At 35.1% G+C, this 21,544-nt stretch overlaps 1 pseudogene; it reads right to left on the bottom strand.

The window, feature by feature from the left end:
- Window positions 1–21,156: 21,156 nt before the first annotated feature.
- Window positions 21,157–21,312, bottom strand: LOC116587326 (annotated as a pseudogene).
- Between the last annotated feature and the right edge of the window lie 232 nt (window positions 21,313–21,544).

The raw sequence follows: 21,544 nt of genomic DNA on the forward strand, positions 1-21,544 counted from the left end.
AGAAACAAAACAAAACAAAACAAAATAAAACAAATTAAAACAAAAGAATTCCAAACATAGAGCTTATATCATTTACAAAAAAATGGACTCAAGATGGATCATGGGCCTATATATAAAACAGAAAACTATAAACTTCCTGGAAGATAACATTGGAGATAATCTAGATGATTCTGAGATGGTTATCCTTTTTCAGTGCAAAGGTTTGATCTGTTACAAAAAATTGACAAGCTTCCCTCAATTGTTTGTCTGTTGTTGTTCTGTGAAAGAAATAGTCAATAAAGTGACAAGATAAGGGCTATGGAGTGAATATTTGTCTCCCCCAAATATTCATATGTTGAAAACTAATCTCTAATATGATATTGTTCAGAGATGGAGTCTTTGGGAAGTGCTAAGGTCATGAGAACAAAATCATTATTAATGGGATTATAATTTTTATAACCTAACAAAAACAAAACAAACAAACACCCAAGAGCCCTCACCAGGGCTCTTGCCAACTTCTTGATTTTGGACTTTTTCAACTTCCCAAAATATGACAAATTAATATTTATTGCATAAGCCATCCAGGTCATGGTATATTTATTATAGTAACATGGATAAACTAATAACAGAGACTGGGAGAAAATATTTTGAAAAGACATGTCTAAGAAAGGATTTTTATCCAAAATATACAAATAAATCTTAAGTCAACTCTAAGAAATCAAACAAACTAACTATAGAATGAACTAAGGAACTTAAAAAACACCTCACTGGAAAATATATGTGGATAGCAATTAAACATATTGAAAGAGCTTGCACATATTTTGTCATCAGGAAATGAACATATAAACAATGGAATACCACTACACATTTACTATCATGGTCAAAATTCAGAATAATGACAACACCAAATGCTGGTGAGTATATAGATCAACAGGAAATCTTATTCATTGTTGAAGAAATGCAAAATCAGACAACTGTTTGGAAGACAGCCTGATGCTTTATTAAAACAACAAGAACAGCAACAAACAACACCTAAATATATGTTTAGTATACAATCCAGTAATCATATTTCCTGGCATGTACTCAAAGGGATTGAAAACTTATGCTCAAATAAAACCTGTCCATAGATATCTACAGCAATTTTATTCCTAATTGACAAAACATGGAAGCAAGCAAGATACCCTTCAGTAGGTGAGTGGATAAATTGTGGTATATTTTGGCAATAGGATACTATTCGAGACTAAAAAGAAGTGAGCTAGCAAGCAATGAAAAAAATATGGAAGAAACTTCCATGTTTATTGATAAGTGAAGTAATTCAATCTTAAAACGTCTCAAACTTTATAATCACAACTATGTGAATTCTGGATAAGGCAAATCTGTAGAGGTAGTAAAAATTTCAGTTGTTGCCAGGGGATTTCTTTGGAGTGACAGAGTGGTAGAACACAGAGGATTTTTAGAAACTATGAAACGACTCTGTATAATATCATAGTCTATACGTGTCATACACTTGTCCAATTCCAAAGAATATGCAACACCAAGAGTGAATCATAAAGTTAATATGGACATTAGTGACAATGATGTTTCAGTGTAGATTCACTGATCATTTAACAAAAAAAGGCTGGGGGGACGAGATGGCAGGGAAGTAGGATGAGGCTCCTTTTCAACCTGTACCTAAAGTGAGCAGAGTGCCTACCAAAGAACTCCGATCACCCATGAAATCAGCCTGAGATCAGAATTATACACATCTGTATCTCTACAGGGGCAGAAGATGCCAGTGGGCAGGTTACCCGGAGTGGGAATGGAGGACTGATATTGGAAGATAAACAAAAGGGAGTGGGAGCCACCAGAGGTGACAGATTGGAAAGTAATACCCCCAGTACAAGCGAGAGTGCACTGCATCTGGGGACCAACATTAACTTGGATACTGGTTGAAAGCACTCCAAAAGAGCAAAGGATCTCAGGGGGGAAATTGTGGGAATCAGGGCAGCTAGGGACAGGGGCTTAAGTCTCTGGTCCCAGGACAGCCTTCCCTGGTGCTGAGTCAGAGAGAGTGCAGTGGAGAAACCAGGTCTTGGTCCCTAAGCCGCGAGCGTGCCCGAGAACTTGTGGGGTCTGGCTTCTGTGAGGGGATGGGAGCCATGCCAGATGACAGAATGCGCAAGCCCTGCTATAGAGCCTGAGATGCGCGTGCCCCTCATCCTCCCCTGAGAGAGGTACAAAGGCCCAGCCGGCACCCTTTGACATGCGCCATTGTTTCAGAGCCTAAGACGCGTGCACCAAACTCTCCCCCAAAGAGGTTCACGAAGGCCCAGCTGCTGCTTTCAGACGGCACCCCGATCTCAGAGTCTTGGACCCACAGGCGATCCACAGCCTCCCATGAATGAGGTGTACGCAAGCTGGGCGCTCTTAGACCCAAAAAGACCAGGCACTCCCAGCCTGAGCCAGCAGGAAAATCTCAGTGTGCGATTGCTGCTTGGAACCTCTCTGGCGGTCTGGAGATGCCCAGAGCCGCCACTGCCATGGATTGTGTACAAGCAAAAGATCCTGCATCCCCAGGGACCCCGACTTGGAACCTGCTCTGACAGTGGCCAAGGGGGAACTTATCTGGGGTCTGCAGCCAGACTGAGGCTTCTCTCTGAGAGGGAAGTCAGGGTTCAGTTTGTTTTCCGCTAAACTACAAAAACCATCAAAAGTGGTCAAGGTGAGAGGAAAAAAAAAATGAACAAACATAAAAACCGCCAGAGGAAAAAAAGCCTGAAAAAAACCAGTTTTCTCAGAGCCCACCATCTTGAGAAGGGGCAGGAGGACTTAACTCAGGGAACATCAATGACTGAAAACCCACGTGGCAGGCGCCTTGCCCAGAAAACAAACCAAGGGAAAAAAAAAAAAAAAAGGACGACAAGAGAACCACCACCACTACTTCACAGGAAAACTTTTATTTTTTACTAGTTCCCACTATTCTGGTTCATTTTTTTTTAAATATAGATAATTCTTTTAACCTATTGAGCATCACAGTGAGCTAACCAGTATATCAAATTTCATAATAACCTTCTAACCTGAACTTTTTGATACAAAACCTATGTTTTTCTTATGCATTTCTATTTTTTTTTCAATTTTAGTTTAGTTTAGTTTAGTTTATTCCTTTTTACTTTTATTTTCTAATATTCATATAGAGGAGAAGGGAGTTGGGGGAAATTGAAAGGGGAAGTGAACCATGAGAGACTATGGACTCTGAAAAACAATCTGAGGGTTTTGAAGAGGTGCGGTGGGAGGTCGCGGTACCAGGTGGTGGGTATTATAGAGGGCAGGTATTGCATGGAGCACTGGGTGTGGTGCAAAAATAATGAATACTGTTATGCTGGAAAAAAAAAAAACTTCAAAGTAATCCCCTTTCCAAATCAATACAACCCCTATAGGTAAACCAATTTTTAATCCCCCTTTATCTTAGGAATATTGAGTCCTTTAACAAAGATATCAAGATACATCCAGGAAGAATCAAAACAAACTTCCTCACCCACACTGAGAATTTATAACCACTCTCCCAACTTTTTCTTCCAACAGTGTTTCTGTGTTTTTGTTTTTGTCCTGATAGTATATAAATCTTACACTTGGGCTTCTTTTTGATGAGGTTCTTCCTTTATTTGCATATATATATATATATTTTCTCTTGTCACATACTTTTATCAGTCTTTTTGTTTGTCTTTTTTTTTTTTTTTGCCTACTTCATCATTGATTCTACTTCAATCTTACCTTGAGACCCATTTGGGCTGAAACTTCTTTCATCTTCCCTTTCTTTCCTGTCTCTATCTCTTTTTTTTATTTTTCTTTTCTTTTGTGTCCCATTTGGGTGGGAATCCTGATTGCTCGGAAGTGTTCCAGGGTGCACCTTGACTGCACCATGGTCAATATAACCAGCTACATCTGTTCAGTCATCTCTCACAAAAATGACTAGGAGAAGGAATGCCCAACAGAAGAAAAATACAGAGGATGAACCTTCAGCAACAGAGCTAATGTCAATCAATATAGACAATATGTCAGAAAGAGAATTCAGGCTAACAATTATCCAGGCAATAACTAGGTTGGAGAAAGCTATGGATGACCAAACGGAATTGATTAGAGCTGAGCTAAAAGCAACGAGAGATGATGTTCACAATGTTAGGGCGGAGCTTAAAGCTACGAGAGCTGAGGTTCAAATGCTCTCAATGAGTTCAAATCTAATCTAAATTCTCTCAAAGCTAGGGTAACTGAGACAGAGGATAGAATTGGTGATCTGGATGACAAACAGATAAAGAGAAAGGATAAGGAGGAAGCTTGGAACAAACAGCTTAGAAACCACAAAAACAGAATCAGGGAAATAAATAATTCCATGAAGCATTCCAATGTCAGAATTATTGGAATCCCTGAAGGGGAGGAGAAAGAAGGAAGTCTAGAAGATATAGTGGAACAAGTTCCTCATGAGAATTTTCCCAATCTCTCGAATGGAATAGCGTTCATGTACTAGAGGCTGAACGGTCTCCAACAAAGATTATATATTCCAAAAAAGCATCATGACACCTGATAGTCAAATTGAGGAATCATAATTGTATATATAATCTCATGAAATCCTCTAGGACAAATAGGTTCCTTATTTACACAAGAAAGCTGATCAGAATAACGTCAGACCTCAATGAAAATGAGAGGGCACTCAATGAGAACATGCAGCCAAGAATACTTTATCCAGCAAGACTGACATTCAAAATGGATGGAGAGATAAAGAGTTTCCAAGACCGGCAATGTTTAAAAAACTATGCAACCACTAAGCTGACACTGAAGGAGATATTAAGGGGGGTTCTATATAAGAGGAAAAATCCTAAGAATAACATTGAACAGAAATATAGAGACAATCTACAGAAAGAAAGACTTGAAAGGTAACACGATATCAATAGAAACATATCTATCAATAATCACTCTCAATGTGAATGGCCGAAATGCGCCCATAAAAAGGCACAGTGTTACAGATTGGATAAAAAGACAGGTCCCATCTATATGTTGTCTACAAGAGACCCATTATGAACCTAAGGATACACCCAGACTGAAAATGAAGGGATGGAGAAACATTTTTCATGCCAATGGGCCGCAAAAAAAAAAAAAAAAAAAAAAAAAAAAAAAAAGCTGGGGTAGCAATTCTCATATCAGATAAATTATATTATAAACTAAAGACTCTAATCAGAGATACAGAAGGACACTACATAATCCATAAAGGGACTATCCACCAAGATGATCTAACAACTGTAAATATCTATGTTCCCAATATGGGAGCAGCCAATTACTTAAGAAAACTGTTAATCAAGAAAATGAGTCACATTGATATTAAAACACTAATTGTAGGAGATCTTAACACGACTCTCTCAGAAATAGACAGATCATCGAAGAAGAAAATCAATAAAGAAACAAGAGCATTGAATGACACACTGGACCAGATAGACATCATAGATATATACAGAACATTCCACCATAAAACAACAGAATACTCATTCTTCTCAGGTGCACATGAAACCTTCTCAAGAATAGACCACATCCTGGGTCACAAATTAGGACTCAACCAATACAAAAAGACTGAGATGATTCCCTGCATATTCTCAGATCACAATGCTTTGAAACTGGAATTCAATCACAAGGAAAAGTTCCGAAGGAACTCAAACACTGGGAAACTAAAGACCACCTTGCTTAAGAATGCTTGGAGATCAAAGAAGAACTGAAAAAATTCATGTAAAACAATAAGAATGACCACACTTTGGTCCAAAACCTATGGGGTACAACAAAGGTGGTCCTAAGGGGGAAATACATAGCCATCCAAGCCTCCTTCAAAAAACTGAAAAATCCAGAACAGAGCAGCTGTCTCTACACCTCTAAGAACTGGAGAATCAACAACAAATCAAACCAACTCCACACATAAGAAGGGAAATCATCAAGAATAGAGCTGAGATCAATGAGGTAGAAACCAGAGATACAGTAGAATGTATCAATGAAACTAGAAGCTAGTTTTTTGAAAGAATCAATAAGACCAATAAACCATTGGCCACACTAATCCAAAAGAAAAGAGAGAAAGCCCAAATTCATAAAATTATGAACAAAAAGAGAGAGATCACAACTAACACCAAGGAAGTAGAAACAATCATCAGAAGTTATTATCAACAGTTATATGCCAATGAGCTAAGCAACCTAGATGAAATGGATGCATTCCTGGAAAACTATAAACTCCCAAAATTGAACCAAGAAGAACTCGACAACCAGAATAGACGGATATATAGTAATGAGATAGAAGCAGTGATCAAAAACCTCCCAAAAAAAAAAAAAAGAGCCCAGGACCTGATGGATTCCCTGGGGAAATCTACCAAACATTCAAAGAAGAAATAACCTATTATCCTGAAGCTGTTTCAAAAAATTGAAGCAGAAGGAAAACTTCAAGTCTCTTTCTATGAAGCCAGCATTACCCTCACCCCCAAACCAGTCAAAGACCCTACCAGAAAGGAAAATTTCAGACCAATATCACTGATGAAGATGGATGCTAAGGTTCTCAACAAGATCCTAGCAAACAGGATACAACAGCACATTAAAAATATTATCCATCATGACCAGGTGGGATTCATCCCTGGGCTACAAGGATGGTTCAAAATTCACAAATCAATCAATGTGAGAACAAATTAATATTAGAAGAGAGGAGAACCACCTGGTCCTCTCAATTGATTCAGAGAAAAGGCTTTGATAAAATCCAGCATCCGTTCCTGATTAAAAAGCTTCAAAGTATAGGGATAGAGGGAACATTCCTAAACTTTATCAAATCTATCTGTGAAAGACCTACAGAAAATATCATCCTCAATGGGAAAAAGCTTTCAGCCTTCCCGTTGAGATCAGGAACAAGATAAGGATGCCCACTTTCACAATTCTTGTTCAACATAGTATTAGAAGTCCTAGCAACATCAATCAGAAAACAAAGAGAAATTAAATGTATCCAAATTGGCAATGAAGAAGTCAAACTCTCTCTCTTCTCAGAGGACATGATTCTGTATATGGAAAACCCAAAAGACTCCACCCCAAACTACTAGAACTCATACAGCAATTCAGCAACATGGCAGAATACAAAGCCAATGTACAGAAATCAGTGGCTTTCTTATACACTAACAATGAAAATACAGAAAAGGAAATTAGAGAATCAATTCCATTTACTATAGCACCAATAACCATAAGATACCTGGGAATAAACCTAACCAAAGATGTAAAGGAACTGTACTTGAGGAACTACGGAACACTCATGAATGAAATTGAAGAAGGCACAAAAAGATGGAAGACCGTTCCATGCTCTTGAATCGGAAGAATATACATTGTTGAAGAGTCTATACTGCTTAGAAAAATCTATACCTTTAATGCCATTCTGGCCAAAATTCCACCGGTATTCTTCAAAGAGCTGGAGTAAATAATCCAAAAATTTGTATGGAATCAGAAGAGACCCCGAATCGCTAAGGAAATGTTGAAAAACAAAACTAAAAATGGAGAATCACGTTACCTGATTTCAAGCTTTATTACAAAGCTGTGGTCACCAAGACAGCATGGTACTGTCTTAAAAACAGACACATAGATCAGTGGAACAGAGTAGAAAGCCCAGATGTGGACCCTCAACTCTATGGGCAAATAATCTTCGACAAAACAGGAAAAAGATATACAGTGGAAAGAAGACAGTCTCTTCAATTAATGGTGCTGGGAAAACTGGACAGCTATATGTAGAAGAATGAAACTCAACTATTCTCTTACATCGTACTCAAAGATAAACTCAAAATGGATAAAAGGCCTCATCGTGAGACAAGAATCTATCAGAATCCTAGAAGAGAACATAGAATCTCTTCAATATCAGCCACAGCAACTTCTTTCAAGATATGTCTCCAAACGCAAAGGGAACAAAAGTGAAAATAAACATTTGGGATTTCATCAAAATCAAAAGGTTCTGCACAGCAAAGGAAACAGTCAAGAAAACAAAGAGGCAACCCACAGAATGGGAGAAGATATTTGCAAATGACAGTACAAACAAAAGGTTGATATCCAGGATCTATAAAGAACTCCTGAAACCCAACACACACAAAACAGAAAATCATATCAAAAAAATTGGCAGAAGATATTAACAGACACTTCTCCAATGAAGACATACAAATGTCTATCAGACACATGAAAAAAATGTTCATCATCACTAGCCCTCAGGGAGATTCAAATTCAAACCACATTGAGATATCACCTTATACCAGTTAGAATGGCCAAACTTAGCAAGACAGGATACAACATGTGTTGAAGAGGATGTTGAGAAAGGAGAACCCTCTTACACTGTTGGTGGGAATGCAAGTTGGTGCAACATCTTTGGAGAACAATGTGGAGATTTCTCAAGAAATTAAAATTAGAGCTTCCGTGTGACTCTGCAATTGCACTACTGTGTATTTACCTCAATGATACAGATGTAGTGAAAAGATGGGCCATCTGTACCCCAATGTTCTTAGCAATAATGGCCACGGTTGCCAAACTGTGGAAAGATCCAAGATGCCCTTCAATGGACAAATGGATAAGGAAGATGTGGTCCGTATACCATATGGAGTATTACGCCTCCATCAGAAAGGATGAATACCCAACTTTTGTAGCAACATGGACGGGACTGGAAGAGATTATGTTGAGTGAAATAAGTCAAGCAGAGAGAGTCAATTATCATATGGTTTCACTTATTTGTGGAGCATAACAAATAGCATGGAGGATATGGGGAGTAAGAGAGGAGAAAGATTTGGTGTAAATTGGAAGGGGAGGTGAACCATGAGAGACTATGGACTTTGATAAAAAATATGAGGGTTTTTATGGGGCAGGGGGTGGGAGGTGACATTGTAGGTGGTGGGTATTCTAGAGAGCATGGATTGCATGGAGCACTGGGTGTGGTAAAAAAATAATGAATACTGTTATGCTGAAAAAAAATTTAACACCAATAAATAAATAAATAAATAAATAAATAAGTACTACTGTGGTTCAGGATGTTAATTGGGAAAGGTGCATGTTGATATTGTTATGAGCAAAGCTAGTCTAAAAAATAGTGTTTTAAAATACAGAATAAGATAGAAAAACATTACAAAAGTAGAGATAATCTTTACCTGTTTTGTTGTTGTTGATGATGTTTTGTTTTGTTCTAACAATTAATCTAAACCTCAGCGCTGAGTTGCCCTTATGTTTTCTGTCTTTTCTCTCCAATTTGTTTAAGGAAAAAATCATGTTGTAAATTAAGTTAAATATCCAAGCATGAGTGCATTAAAATATATAGCCCAATACTTACAACTGAACTTTTAGAGGTGCTAATTTTAAGTCAAATTCAGTAATAAACAATACTATTTTTACACTTTTTGAGGAAATGTTATTATACTTGCAGAGGAAATTGTTATTACTAGTGAACTTTTGCAGCGATATTGAAGGGACAGTCGCATTCAGTCCTGGTATATCATTATTATTACTGTTAATTATGTCAGAGAGCCTCTCATTTGCTCAAAGTGGTGTTTTCTAGAACTTGGAATAGGCAGCCTTCCAGCTATATCTGATCACCATTTTTCTCTGAAAACTTGTCATAATAAAATAATAATTATTATTATTGTTATTATTATTATTATATAGATATATATATTTTTTTGCCTAAACAATCTCTAGCACCCCCAGTTTGGTTTCAGATGTTCGGTATTTTTTTCTTTCTTGTTTGTTTATTTTCCCCAAATCATAAGTCTGATCTAATTGGCAGTCACACCTGTCTCTCAGCCATCACTCTCCAGCTCTCACCATGTTGCTAGAAAACAGCACTCTTCCAGAAGCCATCGTCACACGTTGCTGCATTTTGAGTCCCTTAAAATGGGAGAGCACTAATGACAGAATGTTAAATGCTCATCTTGATTATTCATCTCAATGCCACGTAGCTAAACATTGACCTCGTCCTGGAGTTCCTTGCTCAATTTCCCAGTTTCATCAAAGGGTATAGAGAAATCGCAGGAGAGTGCATAAATTATAACTCAAGCAGCATTACTTGTTCTCCCCCTCAGTGGACTGAACAGTTTGCATAAGTTATTTTATCTTTAATTCTTTCTATAGATTAATCATACTGCTTCCATTTTACAAGTAAGAAAGTTACAGTTTAAACTGTTTAAGAAATTCCCATGATCTGAATAGTTTAATGATCTATAATATTTTCATTATACAAGGATAATAAATTCTAGATATTTGCTGTACAACAGCTAAGAGTGCATGACTGTGCATTTATATTTCTGTTGACATGATAGATCACAAGTACTACTGGAGACAAAAGGGGACATAAGGAAACTCGTGGAGCTGATGGATATGTTTATTATCTTAATTGCAGCAATGATATCATCGGCATTGGTATAAGACCAAGGGCATCAAATTCTATATATTAAATGTGCAGGATGTCTTGGTGTATCAGTTATTCTTTAATGAAGCTCTTTTAAAAATTTAATAAGATCACTTATTTCTCTAGTAGTCCAAAATATTTAGTTCTTTGGATTGCTTAAATGTTCTACTTCAGGGTGCCTGAGGTAGAATGTTATAAATGTTACACACACACACACACACACACACACACACATAATATATAATACACACACATATATAACACACACATATATAATATTATACATATTACATATAATATACAACACACATATATATTATTATGCATATATAATATATATGTTATATTTATATTTAATACTTAATTTAATTAATAATTTAATGATTATTTAATAAATTATTTAATAATTTATTGTATGATATATGATATATTATATTATTATAATATTATTATAATATTATATACCATATAATGATACAAATATTATATTAATCATTTTATTAATTAAATAATTATATAGTTAATTAAAATGATTGATTATTTAATACTTAATTAATACATAACTAATAATTTATAATGAAATATATAAAATATAATGGCATAATAATTAATAAATTAATAAATAATTCATTGAAGAATTGATTAAATAATTGATTAAATAATTAAACAATTAAATAATCAATGATTTAATAATTTGTTTAATTATTATATTATAATAGTATAATGATATAATTAATGTTACAATAATATTATAGTATTATATATAATATATAGTATAATAATTATAATAATATAATATATCATACACATATATATACATATACATTATATTTATATATATACACACACCTGTATATATTTGTAATTTATATGTATATATACATATATGTGTTTGAGTATATATATATATATATATATATATATAATTATATATATATAATTTTTTCTTAGGTAAAACATTTACAAAGGCTGAGTCATGTATATTGTTGAAATTCTTTTCTCGATCCAATCATCCATCATTCCCATTGTTGATTCAAGTGATTCTGATGTGTAACTTACGCATCTGTTCGTCTTCTTCCTGGAATTCAGCACCATTTATACAGCCTGTAAAGCTGGGCATGTTTGTTGATTCATCTCTAAGCTTCCTTAAGTAAAAATATGAACTATTGTTTCTTTGATTAAAATTATAATTTTCCAGTATTTTATTGTTTCCCCAGCATTATATGCTTTGAGGAAAATACCCACTCTGAAGCATACATTTGTACTGCAAACTCTCAGCAATAACATTTTATTTTATTTTATTTTATTTTATTTATTTTATCAAAGCTTAGCTCAATGTCTAACAAGAACTAGATGATATATACTTAATTGTTGAATTAGTGGATATTTAGCATCGCCAGTTTATTATTTTAAAAATAAGTCTAAATTTACAAAAAACATTGAGAACTTGATGTTAGCTTATCATTTTGCTTATTTCATATCATTTATAAGATAGTGACATGTTATTATTTCATTAAAAAGATAGTCACTTTAATTGTATATATAACTATTACTTAATTCTTAACAATATGAGCAGTACATGGTAAAATATATATACATTATATCTATATATCTATATAGATATATAGATATATCTCATCATATCTTATGGAAAGAGTTTGTCTTCATTTCAGAAAACATAAGGGTCAGGTTTTAGGAGATTCTTTGTTGTCACCCTGAAGGAGCTGGCATACTATGTGTTCAAGGAAAGATCATAAAGGAGCTATGGAACTCAAGTGTTGGTAAGATTTCTTTTATGTTGAGTAGCTCCAGAATTTGAGTGATAAAGGAGATATGGGAAATGGTGTGCCTTTTGCAGATTTGCTCAGATATTCCCCAGCCACCATCTCGGGTTAGAGTAATATACTTTGTTTATACTACTGAAGAATATGCCATATTCTCTTGCTGCAAATATTCCCCTTGAAACCAACTAACACATATTCCCTTGGAACCAACTAACACATATGACAGAATACATCTGTCAATAGATTTATACATACTCCATATTATGTTGTTTTGCATGTAAATGTAATTTTTATTTAGATTTTCCTAATAATATCATACCACATAATCATGTAGGTGAAAAAGTATCATATTTTAATGTGTTGATTATTCAAATGGGAGCTTTCTGCTTAGAAGATCAGAATGTATCCTGAGATTCTGCTTTTCAAAATCCCTAGATGATGCTGATGTTGGCGCTTCCAGTGTGTGGATCCACTTAAAGTAACAAGGCAACATAATCCCCTTTACTTGCTAGATATCTATGTCTGTGTCCTGGATAGCAAGGTGCACTTTTCATATATTCATGCTTCCAAAACATATTTATTTTTTTATGCTTTCAAAACATATTTATTCTCCTAAAATAGGAGAAAATAGGAAAATCTCCTATTTTAGGAGAATAAATATATATTATGCTCTGAAGTGTACTAAATTCTATCTTCAGCTTTGTAGCAGACTAAGTAAGATTTATAAGATGTAGGGAACTCAATGCCTACAAGGTAACATTATTCAATGTTTAATCTATTGTCATAAAACAAAAGTATAATATGAAAAATAGACAACAATTCCATACAAGGGTGGGATGCCAAAGTGATACTGTGTGGAAGGATTTGTAAGGTATTGCATAGTGACTGTAGTTATTAATCCTTGATGATATAATTGAACTTGCTAAGAGACTGAATCTTAAATATCTAACACACACACACACACAAAATCAAACAAAAAAACATAATTATGTGATGCAGTGGAAATGTTGCCTAAACTTTTTAACAATTCTATTGCAAAATATATGTAGTTTAAATCATTATGTTGTATACTTTAACCTTACACATTGTTATAGGACAATTATATCTTAATAAAGCTAGAAAAAAACACAAATTACATAAAGATAATTGGTTGGTTTCATTTGGTTTACATTATTTTGAAAGTTTTTTAGTGGAAAAGAATACAGAAACATATCACTATGGACAGAGCTACACAAAGTACAGAGCAGTCTGTTACATGTTCTCAACAGTTATCCCAATATTCTCATAGGGTTATAGTTGCTCATGGTGCTACTATTTGGTAGCATGCCAAACATCTTTATTAGTAAAATTGTTTTGACTTTCTAATTATTTTACTACATTTCTTGGCAATCATGGGTATTTAAGAGACTGCTCCCTAGTTTTATGATTAAGTAGGAGTTATTAGAAAATAAATTAAATCCACTCTTAACCTTCAACTCTAAGTTTGGTAAATCAAAGATCAATTTCTAGAACAAAGCTTAGGGAGTCTGAACAAAAGAAATAGATTGAAAGATCCATGTCATTCATCCAAGAAAAATTCAGACAAGCCAGTGGTAGCTGGAACACCAGGGGCAACTTCCTCCATGAGAGGTATCCATCTCTTCTCATGGCCATCTACTTTGTCCACCTGGTTTCCTAACACTATCCCAAAGGAAGGGAACAAAATGCTTTAACTCAAGAGACTGCCTTAACTCCACACTGTGAATTCACAAGACTGTTCGTTTACATGTACACACACACACACACACACACACAAACACAAACACACTAATTTTGTTTTGTTTTCTAATTATAAAAGCAAAACATTATCTTTTTGAGATTATATACATACTAAATTTTAATGGAAACTAATCTATTACTGACTTTCTGGTATATGGATGTTTATGTATACTTGAAGGTAACATCATGCCCTGAACATTCTGGAGGAAATCTTCTTTGATCACACATTAATATATGGTTTGTCTTCCTCTCATAGAGGTATCTTTTGATACTTTTCTCTATAAATTTTCCATATTAATTAGCATTCTCACCTTAAATGATGACTTTCCAGATGACCTCTGAAAGGCAGGGAAATTGAATCTTTGAAATAGACATACTTAACCCAAAGCCAGATGCAACAGTGTATTCTCCCTATGTACTTGGTGATGAATTATATGAATCATCAGTCCAACCCAGAACATTTAGAATATCATGCAACATTCTGACTGAAAGCAAAAGTACAGTGAAATTTTGTGTATTAAATTTTTCCATTTCATGAGCCCTGAAGGCCTGACCTTTATTGTTTCTGAGCACAGACAGCCCTTAAATTACCTTGGCTGCCTAGATAAATCTCTTGCTGAATACTTCCAAAGTGTATCATCTCCTTCAGCAAGTCAATGTCACCATGTCCAGAATTCTAATAAAGTACTTTTAAAATGATTTTATGTATTTATTTGACAGAGATAGAGACACATGGAGGGAAAGAACACAGCAGGGGGAGTGGAAGATTGAGAAACAGACTTCCTGCTGAACAGGGAGCCTGATGCAGGGCTCAATGTCAGGATCCTGGGATCACGACCTGAGCCAAAGTCAGATGCTTAAGGACTAAGCCTCCCAGGTGTTCCCTAACAAACTATTAATAATGGGAAGGTATTACAAGAAATGAATTGGAATGTATGGAATATACAGTGTAATTAAAATTTCTAGGGAAAGAGTTGAGTGGGTTCAAATTTTAGAGTGGATGCTTGCTAGGAGTTAAACTATAGAGGGAAATTCAAAGGAAGAATAATAAACCTAATGCATTTCAGTAACAATATGTGGCTCTCTGAAGGAAAAATTATATTTCATTATGATTTTATTTTTTAAATATTTATTTATTTATTTATTTATTTATTTATTTATTTATTTTGAGAGAGAGGGGGAGAGAGGGAGAGCACACAAGTGGGAGGGGCAGAGGGAGAAGGAGAGAGAATCTCAATCAGACATCAGACTCCACACCCAGCACAGAGCCTTATATTGGGCTTGATTTCATGACACTGAGATCACAACCTGAGCCAAACTCAGGAGTTGAACATTTAACTGACTATGCCACTCAGGAACTTTTAACTGACTAAGGCACTTTTAACTGAACATTTAACTGACTATGCCACTTAGGCACTACTATAATTTTAATTTTCTGAAATATAACTCCAGTCCTCCTTAATAGCATCCAGAAATCTATATATTTATATAATACATATAAAATAACAAAACCCTCCCTTTTTAGACACATTCCCTGGGGATCAGAAAACAAGTCAGATGAAGGAAACCTTCATAAAGAGGTTATTTAAGTGGGTCAAAATTGGGAAGTTCATAGACATCTGAATAACTGCCCAGACAATAGGAGAAAAAAAAATCCAGAGGAAGTTTTCCCCTATTAAGAGTGTCACCATCTTCTCAGGAATAATCATTATAATACTTGCATCCTCAACTGACAAATATCCATAATGTATGTTAAAATCCACTAATTGGATAAAACAAACTAAACAAACAAAATAAAACAAAACAAGGGGTCGTTCAAGATTTTGATATGGAGAGAGGCTGAATTATGTTTTCACGTGTCAATAAGCCATTTCTAACTATTCAGCAGGTTAATTGTTCTTGTTTCTTATTTTACTAAATTATTTGAATAAAATTACTCATAATTTTAATGAATATGTTTACTAGATATATTGAATGCAATAATTTTGAAAACAAAATTATGTATTTTATTGTAATGTATTATATTGAATATATACTCATTTAAAAAGTTCATTTATTTTTTGTGTGCTTCTTAATATTCATATATATTATTTAATACCCAGGTTATTGTCCAGAACAGATTTGAATGATAATAATCACCATCTTTTTTCCTGATTTTAATTGGGAGCCTGGTAGTAAATGTTTAATTTTGTTAACAAAAATATTTTGAGAGGTGTCTGTGTGGTTCAGTGGGCTAAAGCCTCTGCCTTCAGCTCAGGTCATGATCCCAGGGTCCTAGGGTTGAGCCCTGCATCAGGCTCTCTGCTCAGCAGGAGGCCTGCTTCCCATCTTCTCGCTCTCTCTGCCTCCCACTCTGCCTACTTGTGTTCTCTGTCAAATAAATAAAATCTTTTAAAAAATATTTTGATAGTAGTAATAATTCATCATATAGGATACACAAATATTCACAAGGAAGGAATGCAGAAATTTGTAAATATATATTTACCTTTCCATAGACAGTCTTAGCAAATATTTTGAACTGCAATTTCCTGATTAAAAAAAAAGTACATACTCAAATCACATCTAGGTACATTAGGTAACAAGTGTTCTCATTTTTTAAACGTATTTTGAAGCCTATCAGGATTTGACACCTTCCTTTTTTCATATCTGGGTCCCTGCATTTATCATGTTTGGCTGGCAAATGGGCACACCGGGGAAGGTGTAAGGAGAGGGAAGAGACATCAGCCAACAGTTACCCTGGATTAACTTCAGTCTAAGTGTGCAATTGCTTTTTCCTGATCTTGGAAAACTGGAACCAGTAACCAGAAATTTGACAGCATCTTGATGGCTCTAGCTATTCATTACATCCATGGCAAACTGAATATCTATTCTCTGAATGTGCAGTCTCTTTATAAGTTTCAATCCCATTTTTCTCTAGGCTAATGTGATTGTGTTGATAATGTTTCTGTGATAGTTTCAGAAATGCAGGAAATATGGTGGTTTTACTAGGCTTTCTATGTCCATTTTTCCCCACATAGTCTCTCTTATTATCCTTCATTCCATTTGATAGGAGGTGTATCTGGTGTATTGTAACAGGAACAGCAGGAGGGAAAAGGACTGAAGTCGTTTCTATACCATGACCAGAACACCACTTGAAAACCTTACACAAACCTTCCCATTTACTTGAACATTGTGCAAATTGCTCGTTTCTCAAGAAAATCCCTTTTTATATTTGTTTGTTTTTTCTTAATTTACTTTTCAAGTGTTTATTTAAATTCCATTTAACACACAGTGTAATGTTCGTTTCAGGTTTAGAATTTAGTAATTAAATACTTACACACAACACCCTGTCCTAGTCATAATAAGTGCCTTTCTTAATTCCCATTACCTGTTTAATCCAATGGTTCATTCATCTCCCCACTGGTTGATGATCAGTTTGTTCCCTATAGTTAAAAGTCTATATACTGGTTTTCATCTGGTTTTTGTTTATTTGTTTAATTTTGTTTTGTTTCCCAAATCCACATGAGTGAAATCCTTAGGTATTTGTTTTTCTCTGATTTATTTCATGTAACATAAGTGACTCTATCTCCATCCACGAGGTTTTAAGTGGCAAGATTACATTCTTTTTTTCTGAGCCATATTCCACTGTGTGTATACACACACACACACACACACACACACACACACACACATCACAACTTTATCCATTCATCAACTAACAACACCTTGTCTATTGTAAATAATATTGCTATAAACATGGGGTGAATGATGTATTTTTGTATTCATTGGGTAATAGGAGTGCAATTAGCTAGTAATGCAATAACAATCATATTTTACTTTCATTTTTTAACTTTCTGAGGACCCTACATAGTTTTTTCCAGACTGGCCACACCAGTTCGCATTCTCACCAAAAATGTAAGAAGGTTTCCCTTTGTCAACACCCATTCCAACACTGGTTGGTTCTTGTGTTGTTGACTTTAACCATTCTGACAGGTGTGAGGTGATATCTCATTGCAGATTTTTTCTTTTTAAGATTTACTTATTTATTTACTTATTTATTTTAGAGATAGAGAGAGAGAGAGAGTGCAAGTGGTGGGGCGGAGTAAAGAGAAAGGGAGAGATAGTCCCATGCAGATGCCAGGCTGAGTGTAGATCACAACTCAGGGTTTGATCTCACAACCCCAAGATCATGACCTGAGCTGAAACCAAGAGTCAGACACTTAACCAATTTTGCCAAGCAGGTGCTCAGGTGTCCCATGCATTGTAGTTTTGCTTTGTATTTCCATGATCAGTGATATTAAGCATCTTCTCATGTATTTTCTGGCCATTTCAATGTCTTCTTTGGATAAATGTCTTTTTATGTCTTCTGATATTGTTTTATTTAAAATGTGTGTTGGGGTACCAGGTGGTGGGTATTATAGAGGGCACAGATTGCATGGAGCACTGGGTGTGGTGAAAAAAATAATGATACTGTTATGCTAAAAATAAATAAATGAAAAAAATGTGTGTGTATGTATGTATGTATGTATGTATGTATGTATGTATGTATGTATCTATGTATTTAGAGCAAGTTACTGGAGGGAGCAGCAGAGGGAGAAAAAATCTCAAGTAGACACCACTCTGAGTATGAGGTTTGATCCCACAACTTTGGGATAATGATCTTAACCATAATCAAGAGTCAGACATTCAACCAGTTAAGTCACCCAGGAACCACTACCAATTTTTAATTGGATTTGATTTTTGGATATTGAGTTTTAAAAACTCTTTGTATATTTTAGATACTAAACTTTTCTCAAATACATCATTTTAATTGAGTTATTTGCTGCTTGGATGTCGAAATTTGTATGTTCTTTATATATTTCAGATATTAACATTTATCAAATATGTCACTTGCAAATATCTTCCCTCATTTCTTAGGCTGCCTTTTAGGTGTTTAGGCTGTTGCCTTTGTTGTGCAGAAGCTTTTAATTTTGATGAAGTACCAATAGTTTACTTTTTGATTTGGTGTCCTTTTCATCAGAAGACATAGCTAGAAGTAAATTGCTATGGACAATATCAAAGAGGTTACAAACTGTGATCTCCTCTTTTTAAAGGTTTTGTTTCTCATATTTAAACATTTAATCCATTTTGAATTTATTTTTGTGTATGGAAAAGTGACTCAGTTTCATTATTTTATAAGTTGTTGTTATGTTTCCCCAACACTGTTTTCAAAGACATTTTCCCTTTCAATATTCTTTCTCACTTTGTCAAATATTAATTGACCATACCGTCATGGGTTCATTTCTGGATTTTCTATTCTGTTCCATTGACCAGTGTGTCTATTTTTGTGCCATTACCATACTGTCTTAATAAATATAACTTTGCATTAGGAGTTTAAGACTGGGATTGTGATGTCTTTACCTTTATTTATATTTTTCACAGTTGATTTGTCTATATGGGGACTTTTCTGGTTTCATACAAATTTTACGATAATTTGTTCTAGCACTCTGGAAAATGTTATTGATATTTTGATAAGGATTGCATTAAATATATAGATTGCTTTGGGTCATATAGACATTTTCACAATATTTGTTCTTCCAATCCATGAATAGGGGATTTTTTTTCATTTATTTATGTCATCTTTGATTTCTTCCATCACTATTTCATAATTCTCAGAATACAAGTCTTTTACCTCTTTGGTTAGGTTTATTTGTAGGTATCCTATGGTTTTTTGTAAAATTGTAATTAGATTGATCCCTTGATTTCTCTTTCTGCTCCTACATTATCAGTATAAAACAATTCAACAGATTCCCATACTTTGATTTTTTATTCTTTGACTTTACTCATTTTGGGTATCAGGTCTGTCAATGTTTTTGGTGAAGGTTTTCAGGTTTTCTATATAGAGTATTATACCTTCTACAGCTAATGAAAGTTTTATTTTACCATTGCCTATTTGGATGGTTTTTATGTCTTTTTTTATTTCTAAAAAATATTTTATTTATCTGATGGAGAGGGAGAGGGAGAGCAAAAGCACTGCCAGCAGTGGACAGAGGGAAAAAATGAAGCTGATGGGCTTCCCCTATGGGCTCTATCCAAGGATGCTGGAATCATTACCTGACCTGAGCTTCATGAAGACAGATATTTTTTAAATTATGTTATGTTAGTCATACATCATTACTTTATGATGCAGTGTTTCAAGATGTACTGTTTATGTACATAACCCTTTGCTCTGTGTAATACCTGCCCTTATTAATTCCCACCACCAGGCTCACCCCCCCATTCCCTCCCATCTAAAACCCTTAGTTTATTTCTCAGAGTCCACAGTCTCTCATCATTCATCTCCCATCCAATTTCCCCTGAATCAATTTTCCTTTCCTTCTCCTAAGGCCCTCCATGTTATTCCTTATGTTCCTCAAGTAAGTGAAACCATATGGTAATTTACTTTCTCTGTTTGACTTATTTATCTCAGAATAATCTCCAGGCCTGCCCATGTTGATATAAAAGTTGGGTATTCATCCTTTCTCAATTAGATGTAATATCCCACTCTATATATGGACCACATCTTCTTTATCCATTCCTCCATTGAAGGGCATCTTTGCTCTTTTCACAGTTTGGCAATTGTGGATACTGTTGCTATGAACATTGGGGTGAATATGGCCCTTCATTCATTCATCTGTATCATTGGGGTAAATACCCAGTAGTGCAATTGTCAGGTCATAGGGTAACTCCATTTTTAATTTTTTGAGGAATCCTCACACTGTTTTCTAAAGTGGCTGCACCAACTTGCATTCCCACCAAAAGTGTAGAAAGGTTCCACATTCTCCCCATCCTCCTCAACATTTGTTGCTTCCAGGCTTGTTGATCTTTGTCATTCTAACTGGTGTAAGGTGGTATCTCAATGAGGTTTCGATTTTAATTTCCCTGATGGTGAACAATATTGTACATTTTATTCATGTGTTAGTTAGCAATTTGTATGTCTTTATTGGAGAAGTGTCTGTTCATGTCTTCTGTCCATTTTTTAACATGACTATCTGTTTTTTGGGTGTTGAATTTGATGATTTTTTAAAGATTTTATTTATTTATTTGACATACAGAGATCACAAGCAGGCAGAGAGGCAGGTAGAGAGAGAGAGGAGGAAGAAGGCTTCCCGCTGAGCAGAAAGTCTGATGCAGGGCTCTATCCCAGGACCCTGGGATCACTACCTGAGCCAAAGTCAGAGGCTTAACCCACTGAGTCACCTAGGCACCCCTAGGAGTTCTTTGTAGATCTTAGATATTAGTCCCTTGTCTGTAATGTCATTTGAGAATATCATCCCATTGATTCCTTGTTTTGTTGACTGTTTTCATTGCTGTGCAGAAGTTTTCAATTAGCAATAATCACGCCTCGGATAAACCTCATTGGCTACAATACTGCCACTGTGCAAAGCTTGATCTTGATGAAGTCCCAAGAGTTCACTTTCACCTTTCTTTACTTTGCATTTGGAGATGTGTCTTGAAAGAAGTTGCTGTGGATGAGGCACGTGGGTGGCTCACTGGGTTAAGCAACTGCCTTTGGTTCAGGTAAGGATCTCAGGGTCCTGGGATCAAGTCATGCATCTGTCTCTCTGCTCAGTGGGGAGCCTGCTTCCCTCTCCCTCTCTCTCTGCCTGCCTCTCTGCCT

The sequence above is a fragment of the Mustela erminea genome, chromosome 3, assembly GCF_009829155.1.
Source record: "Mustela erminea isolate mMusErm1 chromosome 3, mMusErm1.Pri, whole genome shotgun sequence".
Taxonomy (NCBI): Eukaryota; Metazoa; Chordata; class Mammalia; order Carnivora; family Mustelidae; genus Mustela; species Mustela erminea.